This window comes from Anabrus simplex, chromosome 12 (genome assembly GCF_040414725.1).
Source record: "Anabrus simplex isolate iqAnaSimp1 chromosome 12, ASM4041472v1, whole genome shotgun sequence".
NCBI lineage: Eukaryota > Metazoa > Arthropoda > Insecta > Orthoptera > Tettigoniidae > Anabrus > Anabrus simplex.
Genome location: NC_090276.1, coordinates 11,270,856 through 11,283,179, shown reverse-complemented (window position 1 = coordinate 11,283,179; position 12,324 = coordinate 11,270,856). Strand labels below are relative to the sequence as shown.

Genomic DNA, 12,324 nt, shown 5'->3' with positions numbered 1-12,324 from the left:
ACATGGATGAATTCGTCGAGGCATGGAGCCAATAAGGCCCTGGATCGCTTCCTGAGGAATTGTGGCCCATGCTTGCTGCACTGCACGGGTCAGTTGTTCCGGACTTGTGGGTGGCTGAGGACAGTTGGCCAGTTGTCGACCCATCATGTCCCACACATGCTCAATAGGACTGATGTCCGGAGATCTGGCGGGCCATTCTAAGGTTTGATGTCGTGGAGAGCTTCTCTGGAGATGCGTGTAGTGTGAACCCGGGCATTGTCCTGCTGAAACATCCCATTAGAAATGTTCACCATCATAGGGACAACCCCTGGATTGAGTACCCTATCAACGTACTGTCGAGCAGTCATAGTGCCCTCAACAAGCACTAATTGTGATTTCACATTAAAGCCAATAGCTCTCCAGACCATAATGCTTGGTGTTGGCACTATGTGCCTCTCGACAATAAGATCTGGGCGGCCCCTCTCCGCGGTACGTCGGCGCACACCGGCGATCACTGCGGGCAAGACAGAAGCGCGATTCATCACTAAAGACGACCCTATGCCATTCTCGACCCACGTCGATCTTTCTCGACACCAGGCCAGCCTTACGCGTCGCTGTTGTGGGGTCAATGGAACACCTTCTGCAGGGACACGGGCTCGTAAGCCAGCTGCACGCAGGCGATTACCAACTGTTTGTTGTGTAACGTGAGTGCCACAGCTGCTCGAATTTGCGCTGCTGTTGCATGGGGTTCCATCCGGGCCATCCGAATGATGCGGCGATCCTCTCTCACAGTTGTCTGTCGCGCTGGGCCTGTGCCAGGTCTACGAGTGTGGGTACCTTCATTTGACCACTGCTGCCATACACGTTGTACCGTAGATGCCTGTCGGCCAACACGTGCAGTGACAGTCCTTAGCGATAATCCAGCCTCACACAGCCCAATTATCCGAACCCTCTCAAACGGCGACAGTTGTTGACAGCGTGCTCTTCTCTGTCGTCGAGGCATGTTTGACGGGGAACACTTCACTGCACAGACTGCAAGTCAACTACGCTACACCAGAGTCCGTATACTGGAGCTGATTCCTCCTCGACCAATCACGTGCGGAGACCTGTAGCAACAATCCAATGGGTCTGAAACTTTGATCGTTTACATACCTACATGGCATCGTTCCATATCTTGAAAATCAACAAACGACCAATGCCTTCATGGTGTCGCAATTTCCATTTTCTTAAGTGTATTTCGAAATTGATACTCACGGCGGTGACGACATCATAAGTTAATCCATAGCATATTTTAAACAATGTACTGAACCTTTTATGCACCTGTCCAGGGCTGTCTTCAACGATCACAGTACTTAGTTTTTCACCCGAAAAAAAAAAAGATATGGCGTATGGCTTTTAGTGCAGCGAGTATCCGAGGACATCTTCGGCTCACCAGGTGCAGGTCTTTTGAGTTGACACCCGTAGATGACCTGCGCGTCGTAATTAGGATGAAATGATGATTAAGACGGCACATACACCCAGCCCCCGTGACAGTGAAATTAACCAATGATGTTTAAAATTCCCGACCTTGCCGGGAATCAAACCCAGGCCCCCTGTAACCAAAGACCAGCACGCTAACCATTTAGCCATGGAGCCGGAGAGTTTCGTGATAGATAGTACAGTCATAGTTTTCACAAATATAACTCACACTGGAACTATTTGTTTTTAACTTAAAAAGCCTAACCTAAACTGAATCAGCAAAATTTAGCTGATATTTTACCGTCGGCGAAGTTTTATAGTTTCACTCGCTTACTAAGTGTACGTGCATCAACGACAAACGAGGGAAAATATTCGTCACGGCGTATAACACACGTTATAGTTGTATTCATGAAGAATGGCACAGAACTCACGGAAACTTCACCTATGATCCAAGAGGAACACCACAAAATTTCACTATATACCACCATCACAGACAACCAACTACAAAATTCTTCTACTTCGCGCTTAACACTGTGCTCATGCTGGGCAATTTAAATATTTGTCTGCGGCTATCGAAAAGCATACTCTACACGAGCCATCAATGAACTGCTCGAAATAACTTTATACATGCCGAAATCGAATAATAAAATATATTCTTCTATATTACAATTCATTTCATAAACTGGCTCTATTTGTATTAGCAAGACGATGTGTAAGGTGCTATACTGTTAACACATAGATATTCATCTTGTACTCTAGTGTGTGGCGCTGAACACTTCGAGTGTCAAGTATTAAAACTGACATGCCTTTCCCAAGCTAGCTAGCCTGTCGCCGTAAATATTGCTGTCAGGGGAGGAGCCACAGCCCCGCCCCGTTCCCAGGACAAGGAATCTTCAAGTGCATGCGTCATCCAAGCGAACTTAAATTTCGCTGGGGTAGCCCTCTTTCGCGCCGGCAAGGAAACCCAACTCGCTGGAGAAGCTGAACTGCGGTAGTGCGAGCGGATTGTCGAGACAGCTGTACTTGGCTTGGCTTAGATGTTCGCAGTTGTTAAACTTTATAAAAAGCGTTCTAAGGAATAATAATAAAACTTAAATACAAAGTAATTTACGCCAGAATATCTGGTGTGGATGGGGTTCAATTCACGCCACTGCTGAAATCCCTTAGATACCACTAAGTCACACATTCACCAAAATATATCATCATGCATTAGTTCTACGAGGCTGTCCGAAAATAATCTGATCTGGCGCCTTTTCCATTCATAATTCACACTTATATAAATTTATCACAGATGGTAATTATGATTATTGTTGTTTTAATCCTCGAACTACGTGCTCTTTACTTTATCGCATTTATCCGACTATTAGAGCCTCCGTGCCTCAGGCGGCAGTGCGTCGGCCTCTCAACGCTGTGTTCTGTGGTTCAAATCCCGGTCGCTCCATGTCAGATTTGTGCTGGACAAAACTGAGGCGGGACAGATTTTTCTCCGGGTACTCCGGTTTTCCCTGTCACCTTTTATTGTAGCAACACTATCCAATATAATTACATTTCATGTGTCAGAAAATGAATTATGGATTGGCCCGGAGGAGAGCGACAGGCTTCGGCACCGGCACAGTTCCTACCTTCGTCGCTTCATTAAGTCCATTCCTGAACAGGTCAAATGACTGGTAACATGCTGTACATAGAGAAGAGAATCTATTAGTCATTGGAAGGTGTTATAACGTGTCAATTGAAAGAGAAATTGTTCATCTTTATCGAGAAACAGTTTCTACATTCGCATATAATGCTGATGATAATGATATCAAATAGCGCTAGCAGCTAGGCAGTCACTCGTCAGCCACGTGTCTTGTCTCGGCTGACCCAGCTACATTTAGTTGCTAGTTTTCCTTCTAATATCAGACCCGAAGTGTTGATATGCAGTGCACTCATATGAGTAATATCCGGTATTATGGAAACAGTTCTTGGTTTATCTGACGGACTGAAATTGCTGCTGACATCGAGGACACTGGGTGTCACGCCAAGGACTAAGAAAGTGGCAATTGGGAATTGAGAGGAGGGCACACAGATATACAGACAACAAAAGTACCGTGTTTGTGGGAAATGGCGGCCGGGGGAGAGCTGTGGTATTACTGATATGTACATCAAAACTGAGGAAGCTACAAAATGATAAGATTTTTTATATCTGATCGAATTTTGACAGAGATGTAAAGGTTTACAGTTTATCAACTTAAGTGTGGTAATTTTTTTTTTTTTTTTTTTTTTGAGAAATTGTTTCGAGATTTTGATTTAATACTATACAATAAAACTTTCACAAAAGGAACAATATTGCACATGTTTTACAATTAAATAGAAGTACTCTGATTATACGTCCGCCTCTGTGGTGTAGTGGTGAGGTGGGTTCGATTCCCACCTCAGCCATCCTGGAAGTGGTTTTCCGTGGTTTCCCACTTCTCCTCCAGGCGAATGCCGGGATGGTACCTAACATAAGGTGGTGTAGTGGTTAGCGTGATTAGCTGCCACCCCCGGAGGCCCGGGTTCGATTCCCGCCTCTGCCACGAAATTTGAAAAGTGGTATGAGGGCTGGAACGGGGTCCATTCAGCCTCGGGAGGTCAACTGAGTAGAGGTGGGTTCGATTCCCACCTCAGCCATCCTGGAAGTGGTTTTCCGTGGTTTCCCACTTCTCCTCCAGGCGAATGCCGGGATGGTACCTAACATAAGGCCACGGCCGCTTCCTTCCCTCTTCCTTGCCTATCCCTTCCAATCTTCCCATCCCTCCACAAGGCCCCTGTTCAGCATAGCAGGTGAGGCCGCCTGGGCGAGGTACTGGTCATTCTCCCCAGTTGTATCCCCGACCAAGAGTCTGAAGTTCCAGGTCACTGCCCTTGAGGCGGTAGAGGTGGGATCCCTCGCTGAGTCCGAGGGAAAAACCGACCCTGGAGGGTAAACAGATGATGATGATGATGATGATGATGATGATGATGATGATGATGACTCTGATTATACAATTAAAAATGATTTGGTATTTGCTACACACTAACAAGGAGGCATTCCCTACTCGTCACCACCGATTTCGCTCAAGTTTATAGAACATGCAGGACTTGGCTAGAAATTAAAGTACCCAAAGTGGGAACTTCAGATGGCCAAGCGTATAGAAAATAAAAATAAAAATGTTGACGCGGCTCTCGCACCGTATAAGCCACTTACGTTAATGCGCACGCCGAGCAGTAGTTGGCGTAGTGGTAAGAGCTTGGACTAGTGTTTCGATGGTCCTGAGTTCGACTCCCCGTGCGGGTAATATTTTTCTCAATTTGTATATTATTCATTTATTTTAATTTATTTTATTTTATTTTTTATATGCAAAAGTTATATACGACGTAATTTTTTTAATGAGCGCACAATTGTAGAAAACTTGGAGTTGCGAACTTTCCCGACGTGTTCAAATAGATTTTTTTTTTTTTTTTCTCCTTTATTGGCTATCTCCCCTCCTTGGGGAATGTGCCATAAACGTGAATAGTCGTTTCGCTGTAGGATTCGTTTCCACCTGACAAGTAAAGGTTGCTCCTAGCGGCTGTACACAAACAATAATTTCTTGGCGCAGGTAGAAAAAAGTCTGACAATGAAATCCCATTTTTTTTACCTTTTCAATGCCTTTTGCGTATAAATAAATGAAATTAATTATTCACCTTCTTGCTTAATTGGAAAATGAATAATAAGTGGCTTATACGGTGCGAGAGCCGCGTCAACATTTTTATTTTTATTTTCTATACGCTTGGCCATCTGGAGTTCCCACTTCGGGTACTTTCATTTCTTGCCAAGCCCTGCATGTTCTATAAATTTGAGCGAAATCGGTGGTGACGAGTAGGGAATGCCCCCTTGCAAGACACTTAAGAGATTGTCGGACTGACGAGTGCGCGCGGCAAGCGGGTGAATCATACCTCGGTGTCCATGACCTTTCCAACAATATACCCCTGCTACCCTTCCTCACAGCATATCGTCGCTGCCGGGACAAAACCTCCTATGTGAAATATTTTAGCTTAGAACTTTGGCCGGCAAGATTCTGTCACCTAAGGTGGAATACTGTGTGAAAATTCTCAAGGCATTCCCGCTCTTCACAATGTATATGCTGCGGGTCAGTAGATCTCAAAAAAATATTATCACATTGGAGGTTTTGACCTGGCAACGACAATATGCAAAGTTTCCACAACTTGCTGCGGCGCTATGGTAGTGGGGGCGGGGGGATGACCGCATTCGAATGAGCAATATTGCTCCATTTCGTATGAATAAAAGTTGTCTTATGACATCACCGTTATCGAGTTTCTAACTGGAGCTGTGTAAACATAAACAAAACCGGACGGTAGTCAGGAGGGTTTAAAACCTCTTAATTCATCATCATTTTAGCATGGAAAGCAGTTCCGAAGAAGAAACTGACCCGAGAGGCCCGGGCTTCATTTGTATCAATTATTAAGGGTTTTCTCGATTTGTTTGAAAAGTCGCAGTTACCAGCGTCCAGCGAGCAGAAATCTGCAGCTTTAGCCATGGAGCAGGACTTATAATAATAATAATAATAATGAAAACCTACAACCTGTTTTCCAGTCAGTGACCGGGTCAAAGATGGAATGAATGAAGCCCCCTTCCTGCGGCGAGGATAGGAATTGTGCCGGCTGCCGAGGCCTGTCGACTCCTCTGGGGCAATTAATGACTCACAGATGAAACGAAATAGATAGTAAAGAGTGTTGCTGGAATGAAAGATGACCGAAAAATCGGACTACCCGCTTTGTCCAGCACAAATCTCACGTGGAGTGACCGGGATTTGAACCACGGAACCCAGCGGTGAGAGGCCGACGCTCTGCCGCCTGAGCCACGGAGACTTCTAATAATCTTCCTGCTTTTTTCCTCACTTTCCTGGGTTCGTCACTATGTATTAAATTGGCCCAGTTTAAGGCCGGATGCCCTTCCTGACGTGAACACTATGCGGAAGAAGTTCACTGTTACGCGTTTATGTGGTTGTTTTTAGTGCGATGTGTTTTTATGTAGATGCAGATATATAATTAAAAAACAAACTCCCAGTCCCCGAGTTAAAAGGAATTTACTAATAGAAATTTAAAATCCCCAAACCGGCCGGGAATTATACGCGGGAACCTTCTAAATCGAAGGCCAGGACGTTGACTACTCAGCCAAGGAATCGAATAATAATAATAATAATAATAATAATAATAATAATAATAATAATAATAATAATAATAATAATAGATCTTATTACTTTTTTAATATTCCAATAATTGTTTTTATGGTTTTCGGAGACGCGGAGGTGTCGGAAATTTTGTCCCTCAGCATTCCTTTCAAGTGTCGGTAAATCTACCGAGATACGGGGTTGGCGTATATCAGGACCTTCATAATACCCCTGCTCTGAGCCATGATCGAGCCCACCAACTTGAGCTGTGAGCCATTCGGCCCGGCAATTATTTAAATGTGATTTAATGATCCTGAAGATGTCCACATAATAGGACGAAACCTGTCGTTCCATTATTTTTAGTTTCAATTTTCACACATTTTAATTTAAAAACTTCGTTCGACCTAAAAGAAAAGCTTGTTTTTACGCTGTGAATGATGTGGCGAGATTCACGGGGTTACGAACATATTAAGTTATGCTTAACAAGCAGAACGTGGTCAGTGCAACAGAAAGCGAAAGGCTCCAGGGCCTCTCAACTTGGAAGCGGTGGGTTGATAATGTCGAGGCCCCTAGCTGAGTCTGTTCTTGAGTACTAGAGTAACTAGCTATGGTAGAACTGCAGAAGTAAGGAGGACATAAATGAAGAGCAGGACAAGCAAGGAAGACCTTTCTTAAGAAAAGAAATCTGCTGACTTCGAATAATGATATAAATCAAACCAACCCTCATGGCACTACAGCCCTTGAAGAGCCTTGGCTTACCATGCGACCACTGCTCATCCCGAACGCCTGCAGATTACGAGGTGTCATGTGGTCAGCACGACGAATCCTCTCGGCCGTTATTTTTGGTCTTCTAGACCGGGGCCGCTACCTCACCATCAGATAGTTCCTCAATTCTAATCACGTAGGCTGAGTGGACATCGAACCAGCCCTCAGGTCCAGGTAAAAATCCCTGACCTGGCCGGAAATCGAACCCGGGGCCTCCGGGTAAGAGGCAGGCACGCTACCCCTACACCACGGGGAATAATGATATAGGAATTAGAAAGATTTTTTGAAAACTTTCGTTTGGAGCTCGTCATTGTATGGAAGTGAAACATGGACAATAACCAGCTCAGAAAGAAAGAGAATGGTTGCTTTTGAAATGTGGTGTTACAGAAGAAAGCTGAAAGGGAAATGGGTAGATCGAATCGCGAATTAAGAGATAATCGAACAGGTGAGAGGAGATCGATTTGGCAAAATTTGACCAGAAGAACAGATATGATAGGACACATCTAAAGATACCCAGGACTTGATCACTTGGTTTTTAAGGGAAGTGTAGGCGATAAGAACGGTAGGGGTGGAGGGGGTGATGATTATTGTTTTAGGAGGAAGTGCAACTAGGCAACCATCCTCTATATAACACTAATCAGGAAAAAAATAGAAGGGATCTGACGCTTTGAAAACCGAAGGTATCGGCCAAAGGAAGACGAGAGTTACGGTGGGCGTGAAAATTATAAGACTCCGTACGCCTCGCAACCTAATACCGTCGGGGTAGGAAAAGAACAACTGTTGACCAAGGGAGGTCGGATAGGATACCTAGATGAAAGTGAGGAGCCTGGCACAATTAAGAGGAAGCAATGCCACGACTCAGCTCAGGGCCTTGTGGTCGCCAACCCACAGTCCCAAGTTGAGAGCCTCTGGGATCCGTTTAGTCCCCTCTTACGACAGGCAGGGGATACCGTGGGTGTTATTCTACCACCCGCACTCACAGGGGGAAGGTAGAGCGTGGAGCAAGGTGTGAATGTGACGAGCAGATTAGACTAGGTGTAGGATGCAGCAGTTACGTAGAAATGAAACGATTAGCATACGATAGGGTGGCGTGGAGAGCTGCGTCAACACCAGTCTATGGACTGATGACTCAAACAGTGTAGCCTACTTAACAAGAATCAGCCCGCCGGGACACCATGATCGTCAAGTCTACTATAATATGGTTTGACCCCATGGTTAGCAGGTTCGAGTCTCCTTGGTTGAAAAAAATGTTCACCATCAGAAAATGTTGGCCGGCAGTGTAAGAGAGGTGGGGTTTCAATTTCCAATCACTAGATTGCGTGCCAAAAGCAGGAATTAAATTCCAAAGTCCGAATCCACGGCTAAATTGGTAGCGTGCTGGTCTTTGGTCACAGGGGTCCCGGGTTCGATTCCCGGCAGAGTCGGGAATTTTAACCATAATTGCTTAATTCCCCTTACACGGGGGTTGGGTGTATGTACCGTCTTCATCATCATTTCATCCTCATGACAACGCGCAGGTCACCTACGGGAGTCAACTCAAAAGACCTGCACCTGGCCTCTCCGGAAGTCACACGCCATTATCAATTACATTCCAAAACTTTCCATAGTGTTCATACGAAGTGATGGCGTATGACGCTGTTGATAGTGGTTCGTCTGTCGGATGGGCACGTAAAGCTTTGACCAGACCCCTAGGCGCTATTCCGGGAGGAGTAGGCTATGTGCCGGCACCGGGTTTCACCCTCTTCCTCCTAGTATCATATATCACGTCATTCATTATCTCCTCTGATGATGATGACGTTAGGAAGGGCATCCGGTTGTAAAAACTCGCTCACTTCATACTGCACCCCGGAGAAAAATCGGACAAGGGTTGGACATACATACATACATACATACATACATACATACATACATACATGTAGTTAACAAAAACCCTTTGGTTGGCACATTCTAAACACTACAGTATAAGCACGTATAAGGTTGTGTTGAATCATGTCTCACTCTATATCTTAACGTACAAATCATTCACGCAATGAGGCTAAATGAGTCCAGGGGCAATGTGTTCTAGTCCCTAAAACAGACCAGGGGATCGAAACCTAGATTAAATTTCCAGACTACGGCAAAATAAAGGTGCTTTTAGATATATATCAGCTTATATTACGTCTAACATCCCCAAAAACATTCGTCTATCTCTTCACATGAAAAGAGCTCAATATCCGCGTTTTCGTCCACCCCTGCGTGGCGAGTTTGATCCAACCCCACAATCCCCAGCACATTCCCCACCCTTCCTACCAACCGAGGGGGGCAAGATTCCCGGAGGGTTGCTTCTGTACGCACCACCAGATTGCACCTGCTTTCGTTATGTATGGAATAGTTAAACGGCCCGTTAGAAGTGCCAGTCCACCCCTCCCTCAACTCCCTAGCCCAGCGCCACCTACAGGGGTAACTATGGCAACGACCATTTGACAGTTGACAGAAACAGACTTCCATAAAGCACAGTTAAAATGTGAACGTCAGAGGCTTTGTTTTGAATACCTGACTCTCAATATCAGGGATTTAGCCACAAGGCGAAATTGTAATACGGTATACCTATTGGCGATTTTGCAGAGTACATACGAATAAGATTCTCGAGATTTTAAGTATCACCTTTTATATTTTGCTTTAAATAATGAAGACAAGTCGATGATTTATATGATAAGGCTGCATTCATACGAGTTCTGTTAAACCGAAAATAATCTATAGGCATACTTGAGAGTAAAGAACAAAATATACCTTATAGTAGTTTCTTGTATCCGCCTGGTTTTAAAATATATTAATACTGTACCTCGGCATTATTAAGTGTAATAAAAATGAAAGAAATAAAGTCGCTAGGAACTTAGAACTGTATGCTTCTTTGACGTATTCTGGAACGTCTACTTATTTTTCTTCTCTATTATAAATAATTATAAATCCAGTTTCAAGCAGAGTACTCGAATTCAAACATTCCATCTTAATTAGGTAGGCTACAACTAGGTAATTTGTTTATAATAAAATTCTGTGTTTAAGAACATCAGTCGACATTTATAGTATTTCCAGATTATTTTTAAAAATTCGCTTTTTACACATATTTTGAAAATGCAAATATCTTGTCTTTGGTTATCGCAAAGGAAATAAAATTAGACTAACGTGATCGAGAAATCAGCTGCTATTAAAACAAAAAACTTGAGTAGGGCATGCTGCTTACTTGAATTTCAGCTGTGTCGACGAGTAATTGTTCCAGATGATAACAGAACTATTATGACATGAAGACTAACTTTACAGTTACTCAATATTATATATGTAGCAGCGTACTAAAATCTAGCATGACCAAGAGCTTCAAAATAAATGTGTATATTATGATCTCATGTTGAATAAAGTACGTACCGGTACTGTATTAAAAAATTCCGCCTGCAAAATTTCTCTTTACATAAAAGCCCCGGTAAGAAATGTATTTAAAATCACCCTTCAAGTTCGTGTGGAGGAGGGTTATTGAACTCACACACACATACAGTCTCTCTCTCCACCTTACCAACCACCCTACACGAAATGTACACGCGTTTGTTTCCATGACATGTTGAAATTAAAATGACGTTAACTCGCATTTGTTAAAAGATACATCCATTTTTCTTCTCCAAATAAATTCACTCAATTACAACCGGTAAAATAGTCTAATCTTACTCACTCACTGTTTCGGAGTATTTCAGGACAAAAATTATATCGAGACACATTACAGATCTTTTTATTTCTTTATAGACGCATGTTAGAAATCACATGTTTCCCAGGAGTGTCCAGGAACATTCACCTTACCTGATCTTTGAGGGTGACAGCAGAAGAACACGTGTCGGAGTAAACAGCACAGATCCACAGCACAGGGACTTTAACTAACAAAACAACAAACACACATCCAACCTGGAGCGCACTTCAGCCCAGACAGAGCCTGGCTACACAGGCGGAAAGAGCCGACCACGCCCGAACACACACGGTACGAAGTATGTTTGTATGTGTGTCTCAATGTGATGTGATCTCTTAGAATATTGTTGATCGTTCACGAGCCCGACGAGAACCAGAACAGTCTGATAGAGAAAAGATATAAGGAAAACAAATCAGATCACGATCTAAATTAAGCAGCAACCATTTCGTAATACGAAGAAGAGTCTTAAGCACTTACAGTACAGTCTCTGATCCCTCCCGGAAGAAGACTAGCCCAATATAGAGATTCCGGACCATGGAGCAAACAAATCTCATTGTTAAAATTATCACGCCTTGCTTTGCTCATTGTAGCGTTACTGTACCATGTATGGCAAAACAGGATGCTGCTGCCATCTAAGGGCACAGGCGAGAACTAAACACCGTCACGTGTCGCTAGATGGCACCTGTATGCATATAAACAACTCCACGCAGTGTATTGTTGGGCAGCGTCTAGTTATAGAGTAGAATGGGACAGGTATTGGACGGCAAAATGATTTTCTACGATCAATCAAATGGCGAAGAAATCTAAATACAGTTTATAAAATGAAACAATGAACTTTTTGTTCTGTATTCTATTATGGATGAGTATTAATGAGATATTTCCAGTAAGAATGTTTTATTTTTGATTTATTTATCATGACAGATGGTGGGTGAAGTTTGATTTTTTGTTGAGATACGAGGGAGTATCAAATTTCTACATTCCTAGATGTAGAATATTGCTTCTTTAAATAATTGGAGACAGTTCAGTCGGAGTAAGGGATAAACAGGCTTCGAAAAGACGGGAATAGGTAAACAAAACAAACAAAAAATACGGAAGTCATGCTGGAAATGTTAAAATGAGGACATTTCCATTATGAAATTTTTTTAACAGACTTGGAGCACGCGATGCATTAATCTTGTGAAGCGGCCTGCACGCACATGTGCCATTATCTGTAGAAAATAAACTGAAACACAGCGCAATATTATT

The 12,324-nt window shown here is 43.4% G+C and overlaps 1 protein-coding gene across 2 annotated transcripts in view; it reads right to left on the bottom strand.

The window, feature by feature from the left end:
- OtopLa (Otopetrin-like a) overlaps nucleotides 1–11,328 on the bottom strand; it is a 415,689-nt gene extending 404,361 nt beyond the window's left edge. For both annotated transcript variants that reach the window (XM_068229841.1, XM_067156226.2), the window contains exon 1: nucleotides 11,196–11,328. The gene's annotated coding sequence lies outside the window, so the exon portion shown is untranslated. The remainder of the gene's footprint in view (nucleotides 1–11,195) is intronic.
- Nucleotides 11,329–12,324: the final 996 nt, after the last annotated feature.